The 24,835-nt window shown below is 35.7% G+C and overlaps 1 protein-coding gene across 2 annotated transcripts in view; it reads right to left on the bottom strand.

The window, feature by feature from the left end:
* Positions 1–24,835, bottom strand: part of FARP1 (FERM, ARH/RhoGEF and pleckstrin domain protein 1) — a 338,317-nt gene that overhangs the window by 257,220 nt on the left and 56,262 nt on the right. The gene's annotated exons all lie outside the window — the stretch shown is intronic.

Below are 24,835 nucleotides of genomic sequence, written 5' to 3'. Positions count from 1 at the left end.
TCCCAAGCTCCCAAGTTATTTTTCAAATTCTCACTTTATTACATATTCAATTATTTTGGAGGGGGGATTTTAAATACTAGACTCTAAAATGAGTCTTAAACTATTAATACAAAAATTTCAGCATTTATGATCAAATATTTGTCAGGAAAGCAGCTAATTGAAATCCAGCAATAAATGTCCATTTCAAAGTGATGTAACATCATACATGGTTTGATTTTTCCTTTTGAAAATATCTATTTTTCAAATTTAGAGCTCTAAAATATACATTCTAATCCACTGGCTAAAAACAGAAGCATATTTAGCCTCATTTTAACCTATATTATGGGATGATCTCATAGAACTTAAATATAAATCATAATTTTCTGGAGCCAGGAATGGGATGTAGTCAATTTAGCAAAACCTCACTGACACAAAAATAATTGAAGGATGGCACAATGTCTTTATTACACAGTATTTTAAAAGTATATTTCAATGCGAACAATGTGCTATTGAGTAGAGAACCAAAGATTTGCTTCAATCAACGGATAAGATCCACTTGCATGCAAATGATACTAAATCCTTAAAAATATTTCCCCAATCTTTTTTATACTACTAATTTGCTGAGTAAACCTTTTTCATAGACGATACAAAGATAAATTTAAGTTAAATCCCTGTCTGAATTAACTACTGGACATTAGTATGGTCTAGAAATGATTAATGAGATGATAGGCTGAAATAAGGGTAAATTGTCAAAAACAAATAGGTTAATCAAAACCTGGTTTATTATTTTAAAGTATCACTAATAATAATTGCAAATGCAAAGGCATATGTTATTTACTGCTAAAATGTTAACTAATTAGCATTTAATTAGATCCAAAGCAAACAGGCAATGTGGACAATGCCTCTAAAAGAGTTATAAGAAGCTATAAAATTTAGTCATTCAATTATGCACACTAAAAAAAAAATCTAAGTTGTGGAAAATTAATGAAAATTGTAGGAATTATTTTTTCCTACATCATTTCATGGAAATTTGGCATACCATAATTATAGGAATTTTAATAGTCAATAAAAATTAAAGACATGAATTGTGGAAAAGAATAAATCCTGGTAATGCAAAAAAGGGTATCAACCTAACTGCTGATTTTTCCATTCCATGTAATATTCCAGTACTTCATACTCACCACAGAAAGACCAAAAAGGTACATATATCTGAATATTTTAAAGAATATTTCACAAAATAACTTTTTGTTCTTCGCCCCTTGATATGGAGTCTCAAAAGAGAACATACCTGCCTGTGAATATGATCCATGCATCCAAGTTCTATTTTTTTTTTTTACTGGAGAGGGAATGGTGGGGGGGGGGTAGGGGGAATATTGAGCTGTACTGCATCACAAACAGCTGTGTTTATTTCACTAGTGGGCTGTAAAACCTTTAACTGCTTGTTACCCAAGCACAAGGGTGTTATAAAAGTCAGAGGGCTTAATTAATTCATGTCTATAAAACACTAAGGGCCCCAGGTTAAAAACCTCTATGTAAATCCCCAGTGTTATCATAGAATAATTGCACTGAAAGGTTTGAGACCTCAAACTGTCATCTACTCCACAGCCTTTATTTCAAGCAAGACTGATCTTAAACTACCTCAGATAAGGTTAAGCTCTAGGATGAGAACTCTATCTTCAAGAAAGTTGGTATCTTCCCAAGTGCCTAGGCAATATTCTACAGATAACAAGTACTTAATATGATTCTTGAATAAATGAACACCTACCCTTAAAGAGTCCCCTAAAAAGCAATCCTTCAACTGCACATCCCTGTAGTCTGTCTGAGTGTTTAAGAACCTCCCAGCAACCAAAAGTCCTCTGATCTTTCTGCATCTTAGACACATGCTATCTTGCCTTGTACTCTGTAGAGACTAAGAACTCCTTAGACTCCTCAATATCCTTTCATACATTTGAATACAGTTATTGAAACCTGCTCTCAACCTCCCCTTCCTTTACTGATACATCTTCATTTACAGATCCTTTATATGATCACTCATCTCATCTTCAAATATTTTTAAATATATGAAGCTCTGAAGCAGACCCAATACTTGAAGTGAATTGCCCCTTACTACTTGGGCCATAATGTGAGATACAATCTGTGCAGTTATTTTTTTTTCCTGATATCACTGGAATGACCAGTGAACTGAGAGTCAGAGCACCTAGGCTCTGGTGTTAGTTCTTCCACTTGTCGCAAACCATTTGAACAAATCTTTTCTTGAGGTTGAGTAAATCATTTCACTTCATTTAGGTGCTTCATCTGTTAAACAAGGGGTTGAATTAAGTAACTTTAACGAGCCCTTTACACACACACACACACACACACACACACACACACACACACACACACACACACACACTTTAAATTCTATATGTTTATAATTAGGGAAGGTCTGATTCTGATGTCTTTCTGCCTTCCTAAAGAGAGATCTTAATGTTGATCACTGAGAAGTCAGGTACTTAGGCTAGAAGAAACAAAAGTTCAGGACAAAAGAGGAGAAGATAAATTCTGAAAATTATTTGGAGATTAGACTTCTCTGGTATGTTAAAAAAAAAAGACAGCTTAGATCAGAAGAATACAGACTCCTAGAGAATCAGGCAAAGGGACCAAAAGAAATGATGATCACAATAATGATGACCAAGAAAAAGCAACTCTCACTTAAAGAACACTTTAAAATTGCACTTAGTGGGTTGGAAAATAACAACTACAATATATGTATGTAGACTGAGACAAGTCAGAAAAAAATGGGTAACACTAAATTCTTTATCTATTATTCTTACTTGCAATACTTGCTAAGACCCAGGAAGATTCAACAGACTCTGTAAAACATCTACAATGCTTTTGAACTCAGAGAGAATGAGAAAAAATAAGGAGAGGGTAAGGATAGCCACAGTTGGCTTTGCATATAAATAGTACTGCATCACATGCTCACAAACCACAAAAGCTATGTTTGTAAATAATTTGTTATCACTATCATGTCCACTTACTATCTGCAAGCTGACATTGCTGCACTCAGAAGAACTCTGAATATACTATTAAATTACCCTGAGGAAGGGGTGAGGATTTCCCAATGAGTTCCTTAATCTACTACTCTTCATCCATACCCTATCCCCCTTTCTGTCACCAAGGGATGACTGGCTTTCAGCTGCCATCATTTCAAAATGTTGTATAATTTAATGATTATATTATGAAAAATCCCTCAATGTAGAATGAAGCTAAAAAATGTTAGATATAAACCTTCAAAGACAAAAATCATATTATTTATCTCAAGCCAATTAAAATTGTCCCAATTTTCCCCTACCTTGCTCTTCTTCACTTCAGTAACATGCCTTATTTTTGCCTGGAAAATTACAGTTTCATCAATAATGTGAAAGCAAAAACATGCATAATAAAAAAGCAGTGCCAAGTAATTTATATTAAAAGGCATATATATATATATATATATATATATATATATATATATATATATATATATGTATGTATGTATTTGGTGGGGGGAGTGCCCAGTTATATGATTTTATTTGGGTAAGGAATTCCGGGTGAGGAAGCTCCCTCTGTAACTGTTCTGCCACTTATATTGTCTCAGAGAGTTGCCAAAGGAAATGAAAGGTTAAGTATTCCCACATCTGGTATGTGTCGAAGGAGTAACTTCCAAACATTTTTTTAAAATCCATAACCCACAATGCCTCATACCATTTACTGGTTATGTGATGGGAGAATATGGACACATAATTATCTGTAGTGGCAGTTTCAACATTAGTGAACAACTGATATAATAAGTAACGGCAGTTAACAAATCCATTTTATCTGCTTCATTCCACTCCAAAAGAATGTTTTTTACACAAAGCAAACCAAAATCAGAATGTGAAAGTATTTAACTTTTTAACTTCAGAAAGGGACATCAGTTAGTTTAATAAGTAAAATGTCAATAAATACAACAAAATACTACTTCAAGATTTATAATTTTGTTGGTATGGATCCTCCCTTGACCAATGCAAATTATAACTTATCTAGGACTCAACAGATGGTCTTTACATGTTGTTAAGACAAAAAAATTCATCACCCTGCAACCAATCTGTTGGTTGGTGATAAGCCAACTTGTGGAAGTGATGAGGTTCCACAAAGTGACTTAAGCTGGTGTTCATACAACAGACACACAGTCTATCGCTTGGCTCACACTCAAAGATTTGTCCAGTTTCATAGGATATGCCAGAGCTCATGCACTGCTGCCAAAGGCTTCAAGAATCTAGGGTCAACTCCACACTACAATGTGCTATTGGAAGAGGACTCTGGAGAGTAACTAATTTTGTTTTGTTAAGTAAAGTAAAATTGCCTCTGATTCTAGGAGTCTTATTCTAGAAAGTGGTAGAAACCACAATTAAACTACGGGTACTTTTCTGTCAGTATTATCATCTTAATTTCTCAAAAAAGAACCAGAAACCCAGTAGATTGGTACATTTTACACATCTGCGCTGAGGTTTTATACTGTTTATGAGATTAAATTTTATATTTTAAAGTTTTATATCACAGATATGTCTTAAATAAGACTCTTTATTAAGACATAAGAGTCAACCTTCCTTCCTTCTGTTAGGAACCTAGCTGGAGAAATGGAATATCTGACTATAACACTGCTGTGGTAGGCAGCAACTAAGAATACTTATCTGAGTTATGGATGAATCAGCCAAGGTCAATCAACCTGAAAAGGCAACTGGTATCAAGATGCTTTAAATCAGTACAACAGGGTTCAAAGTTAGCAGAAGCAGTAAGTATCTCAGTCAGAAAGTCAGAGCATCTTAGTTTTGTGGGTCAGGTCAAGTCAAAGGCCTTCCAGGACCCTGGAGAGTTCCCGGGGAGAAAAGTTATTTGGAAATCTCTTAAAAAGAAGAACCCCAAGTTTACCAAATTGACTCTGCCCTTTATCTAGAATTCCCTGGTTGCTTAAAAAACAACAACACTTCCCCCACTTATTCCAGCTGTAGTTACTATGAGATCAGGGAACCATTTTCCCCTGCTCAAGAATTTGAGTGGGCTGGCTTACTGTTCATCAAATTTACCATAATTGAAGCTTCTTTACCCCTATCTATAAACTTAACCACGCTCCAAACTCTGAGACCAATCCATACCTTAGAAAGATAAAATATAAGGTTCCATGTTTGCAATAGTCTGTTTATTGATTAGGGTCTTATCTCTGAACACTAAGTCATTTCATTGAAAATCTGTATTCTTTATTGTCAACTCCCCAGTACCTGCAGGTATGACTCTGCCTGCAGAACTCTTCCAGTTAACAATCAGAGGACCTCCATGACCCCAACCACCAACTTACCCAAAACTCTGACTCATTACCTGTAGTCAAACTCCTCCACTGCCACCCCAATCACCCACTCAAACTTCCTCCTATTATGGAGGATCCCATGCGAGAGATATTGCTAGATTAAGTGTCAGTGTTAAATTCATATAATTATTGGGCTCTGGAACTGAAATCATACTTACCAGGAAGGAGAATTTAAGAAACCTGATGTATCTGTGCTCTCAGGAATTCCAGGAGGCAGTCTGGAGAAAGAACTCTAATTCTCAATGGGTGATTTGTTCTCTGAAGACCCTCTCTCTTCCAGGGCAAGGACTCAACTCAGAGTCTTGGTTCTCTACATAATCACTGCATCTACTTAAGGCATCTTCAACTACTCCTACACTCCCTGAAATTCCTGATGCCTCCTCTAATTGAGAAGGGGAAATGACCTAAAGACTTTTTTTTCACATTCTTTTCTTCTAAAGTCCTAGGGTACATAAGAAGATCTGCAAGAGACTTATTTATACTATCCATACTTGAAATTTTTGAGAAAAGTATTCTCATAACAGTAGAGTAAATGAAAATTGTAACCATTGTGCCAATTCAAATGTGTTTAAAATAACCAGAGGAAAATGTCTGATTCCTTTAAGATATAGATAAGTTTAAAAAAAAAACAACAAACTACAGGTCTGAGGAATAAACTGATTTAATATTACTTCAATGTTCATAAGTAAGAGAAGACAGATGAGTGATTTGAGCAAGTTAGCAATGTGGTTGCTATGGTAACTTTCTCATACTGAAAATAACATGAAATTAGATGCTATCAAAATGGAGGAAGAGTCATAGAATAATCTCTTTTCCCCATATTTTCTGTTTCTGGTCCAGAAAAGAAAGTATTGAGAAACACAGCATGTTCATAAAATAGGCCCTCTTCAATAGGACCATTGCCTGAACAAAGCAGCTACCTTTGAGGAGGATTAGATTCTAATAAGAGTTAAGCAAAAGCATAAGGATTTCATCCCATCAACAGATCTTAATTAACACAGATACCTGAAGAAATGCCATTGGTACTTTAAAGCTATCCCAGAAGGCAGGAAGCTTGGGACTTTTCAATAACCAGAGGCAATTTAAACTAAAAGAAAGTACAAATTTTCCAGGATACGGAAGTGAAGATATAGTTTAATAATCTTTAAGTAGCTGTACATTAATTTACATGCTTGTATGTCTTTAAATTTTGTTCTACGTTGAATTTTGCCTTAAATAAGATTTTAATTATTAACCCAAGTCATTTGTACCTATTTCAATTTACAGTTATTTTATTAATAGAGCAAGAGCACCACCAGAAAATGTGCTATCAGTGATGTTCCCAATTATCCACACTCAGGGAAAAGCCTAAACACTAGACCTACATGGCAAAACCTATTAACACCGTTCACCTGTTGACAAACACAGAAATTGCAAACATAGGGCCTTCCTTCTACTGTATTGCCCTTTAGTTTGTTGGAATCCTACTGACCCTTCAACTTAGCTTAAGCCCTCAGTCAAAAATTATTTTTTCTGATGGTTTCACATAACTCCTAATTTGTTTGTAACTCTTCTGTATTTACATTTTATTTTGCATTATACTTAATTGTATACAGAGGGTGCCCCAAAAGTTTTAGTGCAGTTCTAAGTTTTAATAGACACCTGGTGTGCATGTTGCTTTGTAAGGTCCAGAATGTCAGCAGCATTTCATCTTTGTATCCAAATTAGCACCTAGCTCATTACTGTGAAAATAAAATATGTACAATAAATATATGTCAAATGTAAATATGCATTAGTAATAACTTAATGATAGTTTCTCTAGGTCCACTTCCTCCATCCCTGTGATCTATCTTCTTGGAGGTAGTTTCCTCTCCCCTCCATGGCTACTGATGGGCTTCAGAGAAGAGACAGCAATGAACAAGGATAGAAAAGAAACAGTTAGAATAGCAAATTATACAATAAATAAAGTTATTATCTGTAGGCTCACAAACCAATTAACTAACCAGCAACCAATCAATCAGCAGTATTTGTTAAGTACCTGCTCTGTGCCCTGTACCGTACTAGGTACTGTGGATACAAGTACAAAGATTGAAATGAACCCTATTTGCAGTAACCATACATTCTAATAACTACCTGTGCCACACTGTTTTAATAGTTCATCCCAGAATTCTGACAGGAAGTAATTCCAATTAATTACTAGTTCACAGCTTGAAGAATTCACCTTATTTCCTTTTTCGTTAAAGGAGGATATCTGCCCATTCCTAGTCCTGCAATGTCCCTACCATTTTCCAAGATCCCTTGGAGATCACTGATGGGGTTTCTAGCACTCACATTTGCAAGTTCATAGAAACACAGAACTAGAAGGGACTGGAGAGGTCATCTTATCTAAACACTTCAATTTACAGATAAGGAAAATGAAGAAATGTGAAAAGCCTTGCCCAAGGTCACATAGTAAGTGACACAGCCAAAACTAAAACCTCCTCCTTATTTCCAAGTCCATCACTCTTGATACACTCTTGATTGGAATTTTTTCAGTCAATTCAAGTGGAGTTCATCCAGGCCAAGTGATTTGAATTTGTTGAGGGCAGCTAATTATATGCATATATGTCCAATCCCTCTTTTGGATTGTAAGTTCTAGAAAAAGGGAGAGGATCTGTCTTACTTAAACTCTGAATCTCATCTAGTGTCTAGTACATTGTTCTGCACACAGCAGGTGCTTTAAAAAAAATGTTTGCTGAATTTGCCTGAATCAGAAGACAAGATCTCTCAAAGAATAACATGGAAAGCACTTTGAAAACCATAAAGCACTATATAAAATTTGAGTTGTGTGGGTCATTATATATTTAAAATCATGCTTTCCCACAGAAGAATTCTCTCACCCTTTAACTAAAGATTCATTTATTTAGTCTCTTCAAATACTCCCTAGATAGCTAGATGGTGCAGTGGGTGGAATACTGGACTTGGAGTCAGAAAGACTGGAGTTCACATCTGGCCTCAGACATTTACTAGCTGGGTGACCCTGGACAAGTCACTTAAACTGTTTGCCTCAGTTTCCTCAATTGTAAAACAGAGTTCATAACAGTACCTACCTCCCAGGGTTGTTGTGAGGATTAAATGGAATATCTGTTAAGTGCTAAGCACAGTGACTGGCACATAGTAGGTGCTATATAAATGCTCATTTGCCCTTCTCTTTCCCACTACCTTCCATTCTTCTTTAGTAAAGGGAGGATAGGGAGGAAGGAAAAAGAAAATCTGGAAGCTTTGTTAGGACTTTTAAATAACATATTGTATTTTCCCCCAATTATATATTCAAACAATGTTTAACATTTTTTTAAGTTCTGCATTCCAAATTCTATCCCTCCTTTCCCTTTTCCTCCACTCCCACCTCCCTGAGACAGTAAGCAATCCAATATAAGTTATAGATGTTCAATCACATAAAACATTTCTATATTAGTCATTTTGTACAAGAAGATTCAAATAAAAGAAAAAGAAAGAAATAAGTGAAAAATAGCATGCTTCAGTCTGTATTCAAACAATATCAGTTCTTTCTCTGGAGGCAGATAGTAGGCTTCATTACCAGTCCTTTGGGATTTTCTTGGATCATTTTATTGCTGAGAATGGCTGAATCATTCACAGTTCTTCATCAAATAATATTGCTGTTACTGCACACAACATTCTCCTGGTTCTGCTCACTTCACTCTGCATCAGTTCATGTAAGTCTTCCAGGTTTTTCTGAAATCATCCCGCTTTTCATTTCTTATAGCACAATAACATTACATTACAATCATATACCACACCTTGTTTAGCCATTCCAGAATTGATGGGCATCTCTTTGATTTCCAATTCTTAGCCACCACAAAAAGAGCTACTATAAATAGTTTTGTATAGGTCCTTTCCCCACCTTTTTTTTGGCTATAGACCTAACAGGGGTATTTGCTGGATCAAAGGGTATGTACAGTTTTATAGCCCTCTGGGCACAGTTGCTTCATATGATTTTCAAAGCCACACTACACGTTATGTCAATGTTGTTAAATCTGTCTTATGCTATGATCACTCAGGGCTTTGATGCTCACCCTGTTCACCCCCACCTCTAGTGTCTGTCACTGATTAAGCTATGTGTGTATATTTTACGGCTCAGAAGAAGAGAGCTGCTATTAGAATAACTAATAATACTACACAGAGTTCCTACTATAAAATATATTATAAATTGAAAAAACAGCTAGGGTCAACTACTTAATGCTGGGCAGGTTCTTTCACGTGTTGTGCTGCTAAGACAGAAATCATTTAAAATTGCATGCTAGAAATACTTGGCCCAAAACTACAACATCCTCGCATAAATATTCTTCTTGTATTACTTCATTTCATTATTAAATTAACCTTTTGTAGCAGAGCCTAAAATGTAGGCAAGCTTGGAAGAAGGAAAACAAATTTACCACTGGCTAGGAATTAATTGCAGCATCTCACATGTCATCTCGTGCAGCTTTTTTCTAGGAATGTTGTACATCACTAGTTGCAACTTTAAAGCAAAATTATAGGAGATGTGTGCTAAATAACTGTACTTTTTAGATTATTTTCTCCAAGAAAATTTTACTTAAATTGCAAAGAAGTTATCTAAGGACAACAATATTTACTTCATTTTTTCATATAGGAAATCACTAGAGCTCAAAGAAACCCACTAAACATTTACTGCTTTTGTCATTCCAAAGAAAATTTATATTTATAAAAATCATATATAATCTTGCAGGAAAACTGATAACAATCTTCAATATGACATAAATTGATCTGAGGGCAGCTAGGTGGTGCAGTGGATAGAGTACCAGCCCTGGAGGCAGGAGGACCCGAGTTCAAATCTGGCCTCCAACACTTGACAGTTACTAGCTGTGTGACACTGGGCAAGTCACTTAATCCCATTGCTTAGCAAAAAAAAAAAAAAAGAAATTGATCCTGATGGTCAAACCTCTTGCCTATGGTCCCACAAGTGACTTAATTAACCACCAAGCAAAGAGAGGACCAGACAGACATAGGAACAAATAAAGCATTTACTAAGTGCTTAATATGTGTTAGGCACTATGCTAAACACTAAGGTAAAAATACAAGTAAACAAGTCAGTCCCTGACATGAAAGAGTTTATATTTTAATGGGAAAGAGAGGACATAAAAGAGCTCTAGAAATTGGGGGATGGAGTTCAAAGGGCAGAATCCAAGGTTCTGATGTGGTGGAAGACAGAGATTAAGGCTAGAGTACAGGTTGCATGGTTTGGAAATGGTGGCCAGGGAGGGGCCTGTGCTCTTCCAGGGCACAATACCAAGAAAGCTCACCTATTAGTGCCCAGAATAGTTTCAGGAGCAGTTTCCAAGGTTCTTGGGGGTAGGGGAAAGGAGAGGCATTGAGTATGAGGTAAATTCCTGGAGTAGGCAGCATGCTTTAAAAATGGTGGCCAGAAAAACCACCTATTAAGTGTAGATCCCTATACTCAAAGTAGTCAGAGACACAAATTATAAGACATGGTCCCTGACTATGAGGAATTAGCAAGTATTTGGAGAAACAAGGCATATTTATATAAAAAGAAAATAAAAAACACAAGGCAACGTAAAACTGTCAAGAAGAGAATGAGCAAATGCTCACTTTCATAACCTATGATAAAGCTGGAACAAGAACATCTAAGTGCCTGAATTATAGGTACATTTCATTTGGAAGTCCATTTTATTCTTCAGATCAAGGACTATAAGTAAGGAGGAAATACATAATTATCCAGACTTTAACATAACACAAAAGAAACTAACAGCTAGACTCGTTTTCTATGAATTGGAAGTTGACCAAAAAGAAGTGGTTATTGCTGGGTCTGGCACAATGTACTCTACTGTCACCTCCTAAACACAGGGAGGGTCCTGAATTTCTACTGAAGGCTTAGTCTTTTCAACCCTGACTAGAGAGAAAGGAATGTCTGTTTGCTAGAATGAGAGTGATAACTGCTAAGCCACTCAACAGGATATTGTTGAGCGGAAGTATAAAGTGACTCTCAAACAGCATTCCCATTAACTAAATCCAGTGACAAAGGCTTAGTGGGAGGGAGGAAAAGAGTCTCCAAACATCTCTGTACTCAATGCTCTTTCCTATAACTAAAGTGAATTAAGTAATAAAGATATTCAATCTAACACAGCTAAACATTGACCTCTTTCTGGCTGACCTGTGCCTACCCAATCCACTGCTTTACAACACACCCCATCATTACATCACTGGGCTATGCCAAGTCTTGCTCTGTTTCCCAAAGAAACATGCCATTTTATGCTGTCCTTTCCAAGGCAAAAAGGAAAAGTGAAGCACTTATGTGACTGGTCATTTGGGTGTTCAGAATCCCAATGTTAAGGGCCATAAATCTTTTTTTTCCCCAATCTTTGCATGAACTGAGTCTATACAAGAAAAGAACAAGGTCACCTATGGCATGAATATCAACAAACGACAAATTAGATCATTACTAGGCTTAGAATAAAAAAGCGTAAGACTTCCACCTCTGGGTCACAAATCTAGGTCTTGCCAAATCTCATTTGGTTTACTAAAAAGCAACAGCCATCTGAGGGTTCATATGGGTTCAGTGGCAAGTTCTGAAAAGAGTTTCTCTTCCTTCAGTTCCTTGTGTTCCTTTCAACAATTATCAAAACCAAAATTCACTGACTCCCTTCATCAACAATTTCAGCAACAAGATAGAGCCTAAGAATAAAGATGGAAGCTGTGCTACCCCCTTGCCTACATAAAAGCACTCTCTGAAATAGGGCACAGGTTGGCAGGACAACGGAGAGAAGCTGGCAGCATTTGGGCCAGTGCTGAACCAGTTTTGTGAACAAAATGAGAATGTTATTTTCCAAGGATATCTGTTCCATTTACCTTTCAGTAGCTTCAAAAAGGAAACAACCAGGCAAAAAGAAAAAGGAAGAAACCAGACAGTGGGAAAGGTCACTTCAGGGGAATTAGTCAACCAATTAGTATTTCAGAAACCTCTTTCATAAAAAAGAACCAAAAAGCAGGCCCCTAGGGGGTAAGAGGTGTTAGGAGGGAAAGAAAAACAGAAAAAACTCATAAAGGTTACATGTGTTTTTAATGGAATTTCAGAAAGGGCAGTGTTAAACAGTGGAAATTATTTTCTTACTTAGCTTTAAAATAATTGTCTACTTTTTAATGTGCGCAAAGGGGATCTAACAAAACTTAATAGATCACCTGAGTTCTAATCAAAGCAATCTCTGTCATCTTTCTCTATAACTTAATCAGACATCAGGCAAAAAGAAACCTCAGTCATCACAGTAAAATCTAACTGTATGCAATGAACTGTTAAAATAATTGTTAAAAGATAGGCAATAAAAGAAGGGAAAGCAACCCCATGAGAACAGACTTAAAATTTAGCATTTTGAATAACTTGTTAGTACTTTTTTAAACTAATGAAATTAAATTTAAATGTGATAAAGTTTTTTTAAGTTGATACATAGGTTTTGTTTTAATTGAAATATGCCACATAATCTACTGAGATTTTTGTTTAGCATAAACTGAGCTCTCAAAAATTTAATTGTAATGTCTATTAATAAAATAGATTGCATTATTAAATTACTATAGTCCTCTGGTTTGCATCTGATGGTTTTCCCTATGTAGCTTCTGGAATTATGATGCTAACTCAGTTTATTTTCTTTTTACATTTAATGGAAATCTCTTGTTCTTATTACACTTTTAGATACAGCCTCCCCATGAGCTCTCCCCTGTAACAAAGAAAAACAGTTAAGCAAAAACAGCCAACACAATAACTATAACTGACCAGGTATGCAACATTCCATATCCATAGTCTCCAGTTACATCTATAAAATGAGGGAGCTGGACCAGATGACTGCTTAAGTCCCTTGCAGTTACATATCTGCATATGTATGTGAGTCTGTGTTCAAAATAATATGGAAAGTCTTAATATGAACCAATTCAGAGTGAAATATGCAAAACCAAGAGAGTGGCATACACAGTCACTATAGTAACCATAAATGAAAGGACCACTTAATTAAAGTCCAACTCGGTAACTGTAATGACCTATCTTGATAATCATTAAATAAATAATAGATAGAAGAAAGAGAGGACATAAATGACTTCTAGAAATTGGGGGATGGAGTTCAAAGGGCAGAGTCCAAGGTTATGATGTGGGAGAAGACAGAGATGAAAGCTAGAGTATAGATTGCATGGTAAGTTTCTGAAGTAGGAAATTTATTTTTCTCTGTGGTTTCTTAGCTTATTGTTTTATTGCTCTTCTATTAGAAAAGCAGAAGATGAAATATTTCTTTCCATTGTACAAATTTTGTTTCCAGGTTTGGGGACCTTTTTGCTACCATAAAAAGTAATCCCACTAATATTTTAATAGATGTGGGGTGCCTTTCTGTCTTTGATCTCCAGGAGGTAAAGGCCCAGTGGTACAACTCTGAGGGAAAGGTTGAGCATCTTTTCTTACATAATTCCAGATTGTTTTCTAGAACTTTTGAACACACTCACAGTTCCACCAGCAGTGAATTAGTGTGCCCCTCTTCTCACAGCCCCTCCAGCATCGACTATTTTTGTCTTTCATCATCTTTGGGAATTTGCTGGGTGTGAAACAGAACCTCAAAGTTGTTTTAACTTGCATTTCTCTTCTTATTAAAGACTTAAAGCAATCTTTCATATGGCTATTAATAGCTTTCAACTTCTTTTGAAAACTTTTGTTTATATCCTTTGAGTGCTTGGCAATAGGAAATTGGTCCTGGGTCTTATATTTGTATTAATTCCCTATATTCTATGGGTATCAGACTTTTATCAGAGATATGTAAAATGAAGTTTTTTCCCCCAGCTTCTGTTATTCATGGGAAAGTTTTTCTTTAACTTACATAGTCACAGATAACTATTTTATCTTATGGTCAACTCTGTCCCTTATCTACTTACAAGTTTTCCTCATAGTCATAGTTATGAAAGATAGCTCCTGTCATTCATCTCGAATTTATTTCTTTCTTATTTGATGATGTGAGCTTTGACATTTGTCCACTTAGGACCTATTGTGGTAAATAGGATAAGATGCTGATCTAAAGCTAATTTCTTCTAAATACTTTCTGTTACCATAGTAGTTCTCATCAAATAGGTAGTCCTTCTCCCAAGTAATTTATATGCTTGGGTTTATTGAACACGAGGATGTTGCATTCTTTTTTTTTTTTAAATTTTTGCCCTTCTATTCCGAATCACTGAACCATTTCTTAATTGAAGTCATAATGCACAAAAGCAAAACAGAACAATCAGGACTAAGAATCACAAAGGCTACTGCATTCATGTTTTTCCTGAGCTTTCTACCTTCCAAAAATATTTCAGCTATATATCATTGCCCTCTCCAACGACAGCTGCTGTTCAGAATTCAATATTCAAAATTTTTAAATTCATTATTTTAAAATTATGTTAAAACAGGCTACTTACAGTATTTGTTCCTTTATGTATCTTAATAAGTGTTTAATTTTACCCAAAAGTCAGTCCTTTTTTTCTCCCCATTACCCTTTAAAAAATAAAAAAACCATTACCATAAAAAGAAAAGGTTACTCTTCCATTTTTTAATTGAGAAAATGAAGCATTTTTAAGTACAGAACAAATAAACTAGTGTTAAAGGAATTCTTCAAGAGACTTAGGTTGGGATTTATATTTTCATTTTTTAATTACTGTAGAAAAATCTCCTTTCTTGTGATTTTAAAAACATATTACTAAATGAGCACAGTAAAAAATTGTGGTTATTACCACACAGCTTAAAAGAGGCTCCAAACTTGTCTTTTCAAAACTGTAGCTATTTAGTGTTAAACTTCATTAGAAAATTCCAATTGTGTGCTGTTACATAGCAAGTATAACAACAGACACATAGACAAATGTCCATTTAAGCACTATATGACCAAATGAACTTAATGTGATTGCTCAAAGTTAAGCCTATAATGAAATTAGATGATAAAAAAATTATTGATGGCTTCCTTTCCTAGAATTGTTAGGGAAAATCTATTGAGTCATGACTTATAAGCACTTACATACAGAGAAGCAAGGCCCAAAGTAGTTCTGCTCCAGTAAATACATTCAAGGAAAATGCCAAAGGATGCAAGTGTTTTAGTCAATACATTTTCATTTTTCTATTTCAGCTATTTTCTTATGTTCTTTGCAGAATCTCTACCCATATGCTTTTAAGCCTGATTTACAAATTTTTAATTTTTTTCTGTTAATAAAATGTCAATGTCTTTAATTAGTGCTATTAAAATAATTAATTTTGGGGGCAGCTAAGTGGCACAGTAGGTAGAGCACTGCCCTGGAGTCAGGAGGACCTAAGTTCAAATCCAGCCTCAGACACATAACACTAACTAGCTGTGTGACTCCGGGCAAGTCATTTAACCTCAACTGCCTCACTAAAAAAAATGAAATAAATAAAAAATAAAATAACTACTTTTATTTATACCAACCAGAGAAGCAAATAAATATTTTAATCAAAACAATTTTCAAGAGTAAGACTAATACTAATACTGACTTTTTTCCATTCCCATTGTTTATAAAGTATGCCTGTAGTCACAGTCTAAAATACAACAGAATGGGAAGGGACCTTAACGATCAAGGCACAGAGTTTAAGAGGACTTTCCAAATTCATGCAGATTTAAGGACTACCATTCTTGATCTTCTAAATGTTATCTTGAATAGAAAATTTTTATTCAATAGAATTTTATTAGTTATTATTATTAATTATTAGTTAAGTACCACCAAACGAATTTACATTAATAAAGGGAAACAAAGGTGTGGACTATCCAAAATGGCAAACAGTCCTAAAATGATTCACACTTCACTTCAAATGCAAATAACTTATATATTCTTTCTTTTTTTGCAGGTGGAAAGAGGGTCCAGACCTACGATTTGCTTAGTGTTATAAGAACCGGGTGAGGAAACTCCTTCTAAGAAGGGAAATCAGCAGATGATTTGAAATTTAGTCTTAGAGAACTGTCTGTGGGACATTGAGAAATGACTTGCCCAAGGTCACACAGTCAGTACCAGTCAGAGGGAAAATATCAATCTGGGCCCTTCTCTCTCCAAAACAGTCGCTAGGTCTAGTACATCGAGGATGCCTCTCATTATTTTTTTTAAAGTAATGGTTCTTCCAATTAGAGTAATCATTATTACACATCTATAACATAACTGCTCCATTATTTTCAGAATTTTGGACAATCTGCTTTGATTATAAAATATCTAAAGTAAATGTAAAGGGACCACCTATAAATATTATCGTAGGATCATAGTTTTAGAGCTGTAAGGGACCTAGAGGCTACCTCTTCCAACAATCTTATTTTACAAATTAGGAAACCAAAACCCAGAGAGATAAAATGACTTGCCCAAAGTTACAGAAGTATTAACTGGCATATTCAGAATTTGAACCCAGGGGGCAGCAAGGTGGTGCAGTGGATAGAGAACCAGCCATGGAGTCAGGAGGACCTGAGTTCAAATCCAGCCTCAGACCAAACACTTGACACTTACTAGCTGTGTGACCCTGGGCAAGTCATTTAACCCCAATTGCCAAAAAAAAAAAGGCTCAAAATTTGAACCCAGGTCCTCTGACTCCAAACCAAGGGCTCTTTTCCACGATGCAAATTCTTTAAGGCCAAGTATGTAAATCCATTTCCAAGGAAGGGAAGAAACAAAGATTAAAATAATTCTTTTAAAACGTCCTACAACATTTTCAATGTACTGACGTACCTTTTACTTTAACCCACTAGACACAGAAATAGACGAGAAAACCAAGTATGATCCTGTCCAAAGCTTTGTTTTATTTTTCTTTCAAACGCAATTTTAAATTCAAAAAATTCAATTTCAAAAGCAGGCAAGCAAACAACTGGCATGACTACAAATAATTAATGCCTACCAACAAACCTGTTAAAAGTCAAGGTGTACACTATGCAGGCAATATTCTGTCAGGAAGATGGAAGGACAGAAAGAAAAGTGGAAGCCATGCTTTTTTTTCCCCTTTCTTAAGAGTAGAAGCAAATATGAATGCATTTCTTTTTAAAGCACTAGTTAGGTCCTCAATGCTACATAAAACAAAAAGTCAACAAACCACAAAGAACACATAAATTTTCTATTTTAGAAACTTACCAATAATATGTGCAAAAAGTAAAATCAATCAGAAATTTTTAAAAGTTGACAAAAAGAAATCTGAGTAAACCAGTAAAAATGTATTTTACTAGTTCAGAACCCCACTGAATTAGTAAGCTAGTACCTACTCTGACAACCAATACCCTGCCTGGATTCAATTCAATGTGATTTGGGGCCACCATTGATGTGAGGTAGAGAAGGATTCTGGGGAAATGCAGATAATGTAAAAACAAAATATATTAATAAAAATTAATTTCTATAAAGAAATAGCTTAACTTTAAAATTCTGTTATCAATTCCTTGACCTCTTATACTGGCCTAAAGTCAGGAAGATCTGAGTTCAAATCTAGCTTCAGACACTTACTAGCTATGTGACCCTGGGCAATTCACTTAACCCCTATTTGCCTCAGATGCTCATCTGTAAAATGGGGACACACTATAGAAGGAAATGAAAAATCACTGCAGTATCTTTGCCAAGAAAACCCTATGGACTCACAAAGAGTCAGATACAACTCAACAACACTGACTAGATACTGAAGGAGATACAAATGAGCATAAAATAGGGTCCCTGCCCTATATGAGCTTCCAGTCTATCTGGAGAGACTAAATATACAGACACACATGAAAAAATAAATAAAAGAAATATCCCAAGGCACAAAACAGATTTTTAAAATTTGGAATCTGAGAGCTTCCTGGCACTCTCATAGTTATCCAGAGAACCTTTCCATTTTATAGCAGAGAAAATCTGAGACCCAATAAGGATACTATGTATTGGTTACACAGTAGTGATTGGCAGTGCCAATATTTGATTCCATGATGAAATCACAAATGAGTAATACATATAAATTAGTATGACTGGCTAGAGTAGTCATGGAAGGCTTCATAGAGGAAAACAAATTTGAGAAGGCCTTGAAAGATGGATAGGATGGATTTGGAAGGATGGAGAGGCACTGGTGGTGGGAGGAATGTTTTCAATAAAAAGAGGTAGAAATCTACAGTGTGTTCAGTGGATATTTCTGAATGAAGCATAAGTTCATACAAGGAATTACTGGATAAGGAGTGTGAAAAGCTAAGTTGTGATCAGATTTTGGAGGGCCTTGAATGCCAGCACAGGGAGTTTTGACTACATCCTATAGACACTGAGAATTCAATTAAAGATTTCTGAGAAAGGGAGTCATATGATAAAAGCAATGCATTGGGGAGGTAATGATCACTGTACCTCAGTCTATAGCGGCCTCCTTACAATCTATTATACTCAGGTTGTCTGAGCATCTTAACCCTCCTGGATTGTGCAGTACTCTCATACACAGGACCCTCTCAGAATAACAGATCCTTATTTGATTTATCTTCTGTGTTTTCTGTTTCTACTGGCTGACTCTATGCCAAATTATTGTTGAGGTTTGCACATATCTTGTGGTATATGTTTGGCTGGCTGACAACTGCCCACCTGGGAGGCATCACGGTGCTAAATAAAGTGTTGAACTATGATTCAGGAAAATCTGCATTCATTTCCTGTCTGACATTTACTACCTGTGTGATAACCATGAGCAAGTGATATAACCTCTCTAAGCCTCAGTTTTCTTATCTGTAAAATGGGGAAAACAAAACCTATAGCCCCTAACAAATGGAGTTATTTTAAGGCTCAAATAAGATATAGTAAATAAAAGACTTTGCCAGTTTTAAAGCACTATCTAAAAGCCAAATATTATTAATATCATTAGTACAATTCCATTTTACTAGGCAGTAGTTGCCTGGATGTTAATGTTACCCTTTCCTATGATCATTCAGCCCAAGGAAGACCTTGCCTTAGCTTCAAACTTCTTCCCCAAGTCCCCTTTCCCCCCTTTTTTTTAAAGGCCATAGGGGTTAAGTGACTTGCCCAGGGTCACACAGCTAGTATCTAGGGCTGGATTTGAACTCAGGTCCCCCTGAGTCCACGACTGGTGCTCTTATTCACTGTACCACCTAGCTGCACTTCCCCAAGTCCTTTTTAGCAAAATTGTAGTGAGTTACCTAGAGTCAATAGAAAGAACTACTAAAAATGAAGTGATAGGAATTTTACTTTACTTTCTCCATGCTCTCCTTATGATGGCACTGATTCATTTATTTAGCACACATTTATTTATGATCTGCTATGCACCAGGTATTATGGTAGACATACAAAAACAAAAATATGCCCAACAAAATGGGTAAATCATTCCTACAATTATGTAGAGAGCCAAAATGGTCTGATTCATTCAACAAATAATTTCTGAAGAAGAATTGGACAGCAGGCCTCTGGAAGAGGTTGGAGAGTACAAATTATAATGATCATAGTCAAAAGGTTTTTAGGGTAGAATTTTCCTACTACTAACTTCCAAGTCTAACTCTTATGGTAAGAAAGAAGTAAACTGATCACTTCTGAATGGTATATTTAAGCTCTAGGGCCTAGAGGAATAATTCAGTACAACTTGTACATGAATAAACAGGGCAAAGCTTGTTTATACATCCTTATTCAGGTAAAGATAGATAACTGCTGTTAAAAAAAAAGTGACGAGTATCATCTTTTTTTGCTTCCCACTCTGTTGAAGGGAAAACTGACAAGCTTACAAAGTTACCCAAGCTTAAGTCAGCAGGAAAGGGTGGGTGTAGACTTGCCTAGAGGAAGAAAAAGCATGTCAAGTAGTCTGTGCCACCTGAACGGTTATCAATCTTGGGCAAAATGGATATAAATAATGATCGATGTCAACCACAGTAATATGATGTAGTATTTGGTGATGGAAAAATATTCAAAGAATCTGTACTAAAATGATGACTGTGGCTGCACAGCCACTTTAAAATAAAAACAATCAGGAAAGGTCCAGGAAACCCAGTCCCCAGGGGAAGAAGATACAGTCCACAAAACTTTCCCAAAGGAAAATTGCAAATAATCTTGGCAATATGCCCCAGTTCATCATCTTGGACGGAAAGATAAACCATAAGAATTCATTCACTAAAGACTTGTGCCTCAAAAAGGAAAACATAAGTATAAGACCTAAATTAACACAATAATTGTAAAGTTATTATTAACCCAATGGGTTAATAGTAAACTTTAGAAACAAAGATTTTAAATATTTAGAGACTTAGTGGGTTTGTTTTGTTGGGGTTTTTTTTGCAAAGCTGCATAATTGTCTACTGTTTTATAGCCCTCCAATTCAGTGAGTACTAGCACAGACAATCAGTGGTCAGACGATGTTTTCCAGCTGTTTTATGGCCTAACCACTCCATTTCTTAAAAGGGCAATGCCTCTATTCTACAGATACAATGATGACTTTCTTTTCTTTTCTTCCTATTCTTTTTTTTCCCTTTTGCAAAGGAAGAAAATTCTAACAAATTATTTTCTAAAAGGGAGAGAAGGGACATAAGAAGAAAGAGGCAGAAATTCTATGAATAAAAGTATGATGTGCAGAAAAAAATAATCTTATAATTTAGCATGATACAGTAGAAAGAAGACTAGATTTGGAATTAGAAGACCTGTGTTTGAATCTTGTCTCTGCCACATATTATCTACATGACCTTGAGCAAGTCACTTAATTTCTCTGAGCCCTGAATGTGAAATGAGAGCAATGGAGTAAATGATCTTTAAGGTTCTATCTTACAGTAAATCTACGACTTTTTTAAATTCCCCTATAATACAAAGCCTATTACTTTAATCTTATTTGCTCTATCCAAAACCTGCAATCCCACGGTCACAATTAAGATGATTACAATCCATAATGTATAGTATGTACTTAGAGTGAACAGAGATAGAGACCGGACCTGAAATTTCATCAGTTTAAAGCAAAGGTTCCCAAAGTTGAGGGGGGGGGTGCTGGAACCATGGAGGGGGGGAGAGTAGTAGCCTCAGGTGCAATTGGAGAGTACTGAATAAAAATAAAGGGGCAGTGGAAACAAGGAAAAAGAGATGAGAAGAAAATTTTGAAAAAAAAAACATTTACACATGTCTTATGTGTTGGGGAACAGAGTTAAATTAAAGTCGTAGTGATTACATTACTTTCCAAATAAATACACAAAATGCAAGTTATAATCTATCAATGGTCAAGTCCACTGACAGGTCTTAACAAGCAAGTATTGGCAGGACAGTGAGCATGTAGTGTATTGTTGGGAAGCGCAGCACACATGGGCAGGAATATCTTCATGTAATGACTTGTTTATAATATGATATTGTACAGTTACATGATACAATATTGTGTCACTGAAATTTTAATGAAGGAAAAAAACCACCAATTTACAATAAATTATTAAATTTAAGATGCATCATTTTAAAAAATATTTAGCTTTTTTAAAAATAATGATGCAAATTTAATTTTAAAAAACCATTAAAGGGTTAAAGATAGTAGATTTCCAGGGGGCACTGAGTAATTTTTTTTAAAGGAGGTGGTAGGCCAAATAAGTGTGGGAACCTCTGGTAGTGTTCCCTGGTGCACTTGGGACAGCTAAATGGCAAAGCAAATAGAGTACTGGGCCTAGAGTCAGGAAGACCTGAGTTCAAATCCAGCTTCAAGACACTTACTAGCTATGTGTCCCTGGGCAAATCACTTAACCCTGTTTACCTCGGTTTCCTCATCTATAAAATGGGTTGGAGAAGAAAATGGCAAACCACTCCAGAGTCTGAGAAGACTGACAACAACAAAAGCTCCCTGGTAAAGAATCTGCTTTCTTAATGCAGGTTGTTGCCTTCTCTGAAACTTACAATCCTAGGGAGCTGCCACAGAGCAGAGGTGTCAAACACACTTCCCATGGACCCTAACCTCTGGAGTGCAGACTTGAACCAGATTAAAATTAACTGCAAACTATTTAACAAAATAAACAAAATACAATAGAACACAATGTTATTATGTTGTTTTCTAGGTGAACGTTCAGCCCACAGGAATCCTTATGTACGGTTTAGTGGTGTCCCCCCCCAATTTCCATTTCAGTTGGACACCACTGTTCTGGATTATTGAGAGTTTAAGGAGCTCAGCCAGGATCACTCAGCTGGGAATGTCAGGGGCAAGCTTTAACTCAGTTCTTTTTGGCATGGGGGCCAGCTCTATCCACTATGCACTAAGCCTCTTGCAGTGGTCTTACTTAAAAACTTATTTGCAGAAATGTCATCTAGTTGGAATTGTAAATAAGAAAAAAAATTTATGATATACTTCCCTTTTTCCCTCCAACATCAAAAATTTAGAATATGCACACCCAAGCAAAACAAGCCCTAAATGTTTATAGACAGAAATTCATCCACTCAACAAACATTTATCAAACAACTACTGTAAGCACCACATTACAAAGAGATGGAAAGAATAGTGTGTTAAAGGAATACTGAACTGTGGCAGAAAACCTAGGTCCCAATCCTATTCCTATGACAAACAAATTATCACTCTGGACCTGTGCCTTCATTTATAAAGTGAAAGCTTTAGACAATCTCTAAGTTCTTTCTACCTCTAAAATTATATTTACTACTAAGTGTAACAGAAAGCAATGGAAATGGGAGATATAATCTCAGACATGAAGGGGTTAATCTAGAAATAAAAAGTATAAAGTATGAGAAATATGAGCACATTAGCAGGAAAAGATAGGGATTTTGTAAAATGAAAATCTTGGGTTTTTATGAGAGGAAAAACTAGAAACAATGTGCATGTCCAAAAGGGAGGAAGCTAAACAGACCAGTACATCATTTGTTTTCCATTCTTATTCCTCAAACCCTGTGTGAGGTCCTTGTATTTTTTCATACACTATCAAGTCAGTGTGCTTGTTTTCTAAGGCAACACATATACAATCTTTCCTCCATGATAAGATCATAATGCTTTAACTGATACATGATTTCATTCCTGTTATTATTTCCTCCACTGATACAAATCACAGTACCTTAATAAAGGGTCGCTACAAGTTGGTACAAGCTCCAAAAAAGAAAAAAGAAAAATTACTACTTGTGAGGGGAAAATAGTTCCATTTCTGTCTGGCTATACGTGTACACACACACACACACACACACACACACACACACACACACACACACACACACACGAAAAACCAAAATACCTCATTAAGCATTTCATTAATATAACATTATCTTCTTAACAAACATAAAAGCTTTACAAAGCACATTTCTAAATGCTGTGAGGTATGCAGGTACCTTTTTTTTTTAATTAGAGATAGGGAACAATGTTTTTAGGAAGTGATTGTGCTATGACAACAAAAAACATCAATAAGACATTCTTAAGGTACAAAATGCGGCAGCTAGGTGGTTCAGTGGATAAAGTGCTAGGCCTGGAATCAGGAAGATTCATCTTTGTGAGTTCAAATCTGGCTTCAGACACTTCCTAGCTGTGTGACCCTGGGCAAGTCACTTAACCCTGTTTGCCTCAGTTTCCTCATCTATAAAATGAGCTAACGAAGGAAATGGCAAACCACTTCAATATCTTTGCCTGGAAAACCTCAAATGGGGTCTCAAAGAGTCAGACACAACTTAACAACAATAACAAAGTATAAAATTTGCTTCCTATAGACAAAAAGAGTCTCATTATGCATGTAAAAAATAAAATAAAATACACACATCCCCATCACTCTTCTGTGTCCCTTACTCAGTAACTAAACTAGCTATTTGCAGGTACAAGGAAACTGCCAATGAAGAAATCACTTTAAAAGCTCAATTTTATTGCATTTTAAACATCCAATACTATTGCAAATTCCCTGGAAATACCTATCTTCTATGCTCACAATTTCTTTGCCTGGCAAGCAACTCTACCTTCTTTTGTTCAGGGCTGCAGGAGAATACATTCTAATGTCTACTGTACTTGTCACACATAATAGCATCTGATAGATACTCTAAACTGCATTCAGGAAACATCATTTAACATGATTTACTGGTATAGAATTTAGTTTAGCAATTCATAAAAGTCACTGAGCCCAAGATATTTTCGTAAGTAGGAAATGCTTAAAGTAAATATCTCACTAATAAATCTATTTGGAGACTGATAGCAAACCCTCCCAATCTACCTTTAAAAAAAACTACAGAAAACACAGTAAAGCTCTCAAATGTCTAATTTCAACAGGTAATTTCCCACAATGTATTCTAAAGTTTGAAAAGATTAACAAAGCTTTATTCAGATTTTAATTCCACAACAGAAAATGAGGTTACCAAGATTTTCTATACTCCATATTTAAAAGGCAGTTTTATACAAAGCTCTTCTTAGAGTTATCTTCCCAAATAACACTTGATGCTAATCTATGCCTTTTTTATAATTTTTTTGGTACAAATATGATCACTCAAATTACAGCAATATTCTAAGCAATGGATTACTCTCAGTCAACAGAAATAACAAGAATTGATAAAGAAACCCAGAATCTATCCACAAAGCTTTCTTTCCTA

The sequence above is a fragment of the Phascolarctos cinereus genome, unplaced genomic scaffold (genome assembly GCF_003287225.1).
Source record: "Phascolarctos cinereus isolate Bilbo 61053 unplaced genomic scaffold, phaCin_HiC Scaffold_7;HRSCAF=346, whole genome shotgun sequence".
In the NCBI taxonomy this organism is placed as follows: Eukaryota; Metazoa; Chordata; class Mammalia; order Diprotodontia; family Phascolarctidae; genus Phascolarctos; species Phascolarctos cinereus.
This window is presented reverse-complemented; position numbering and strand designations above follow the sequence as displayed.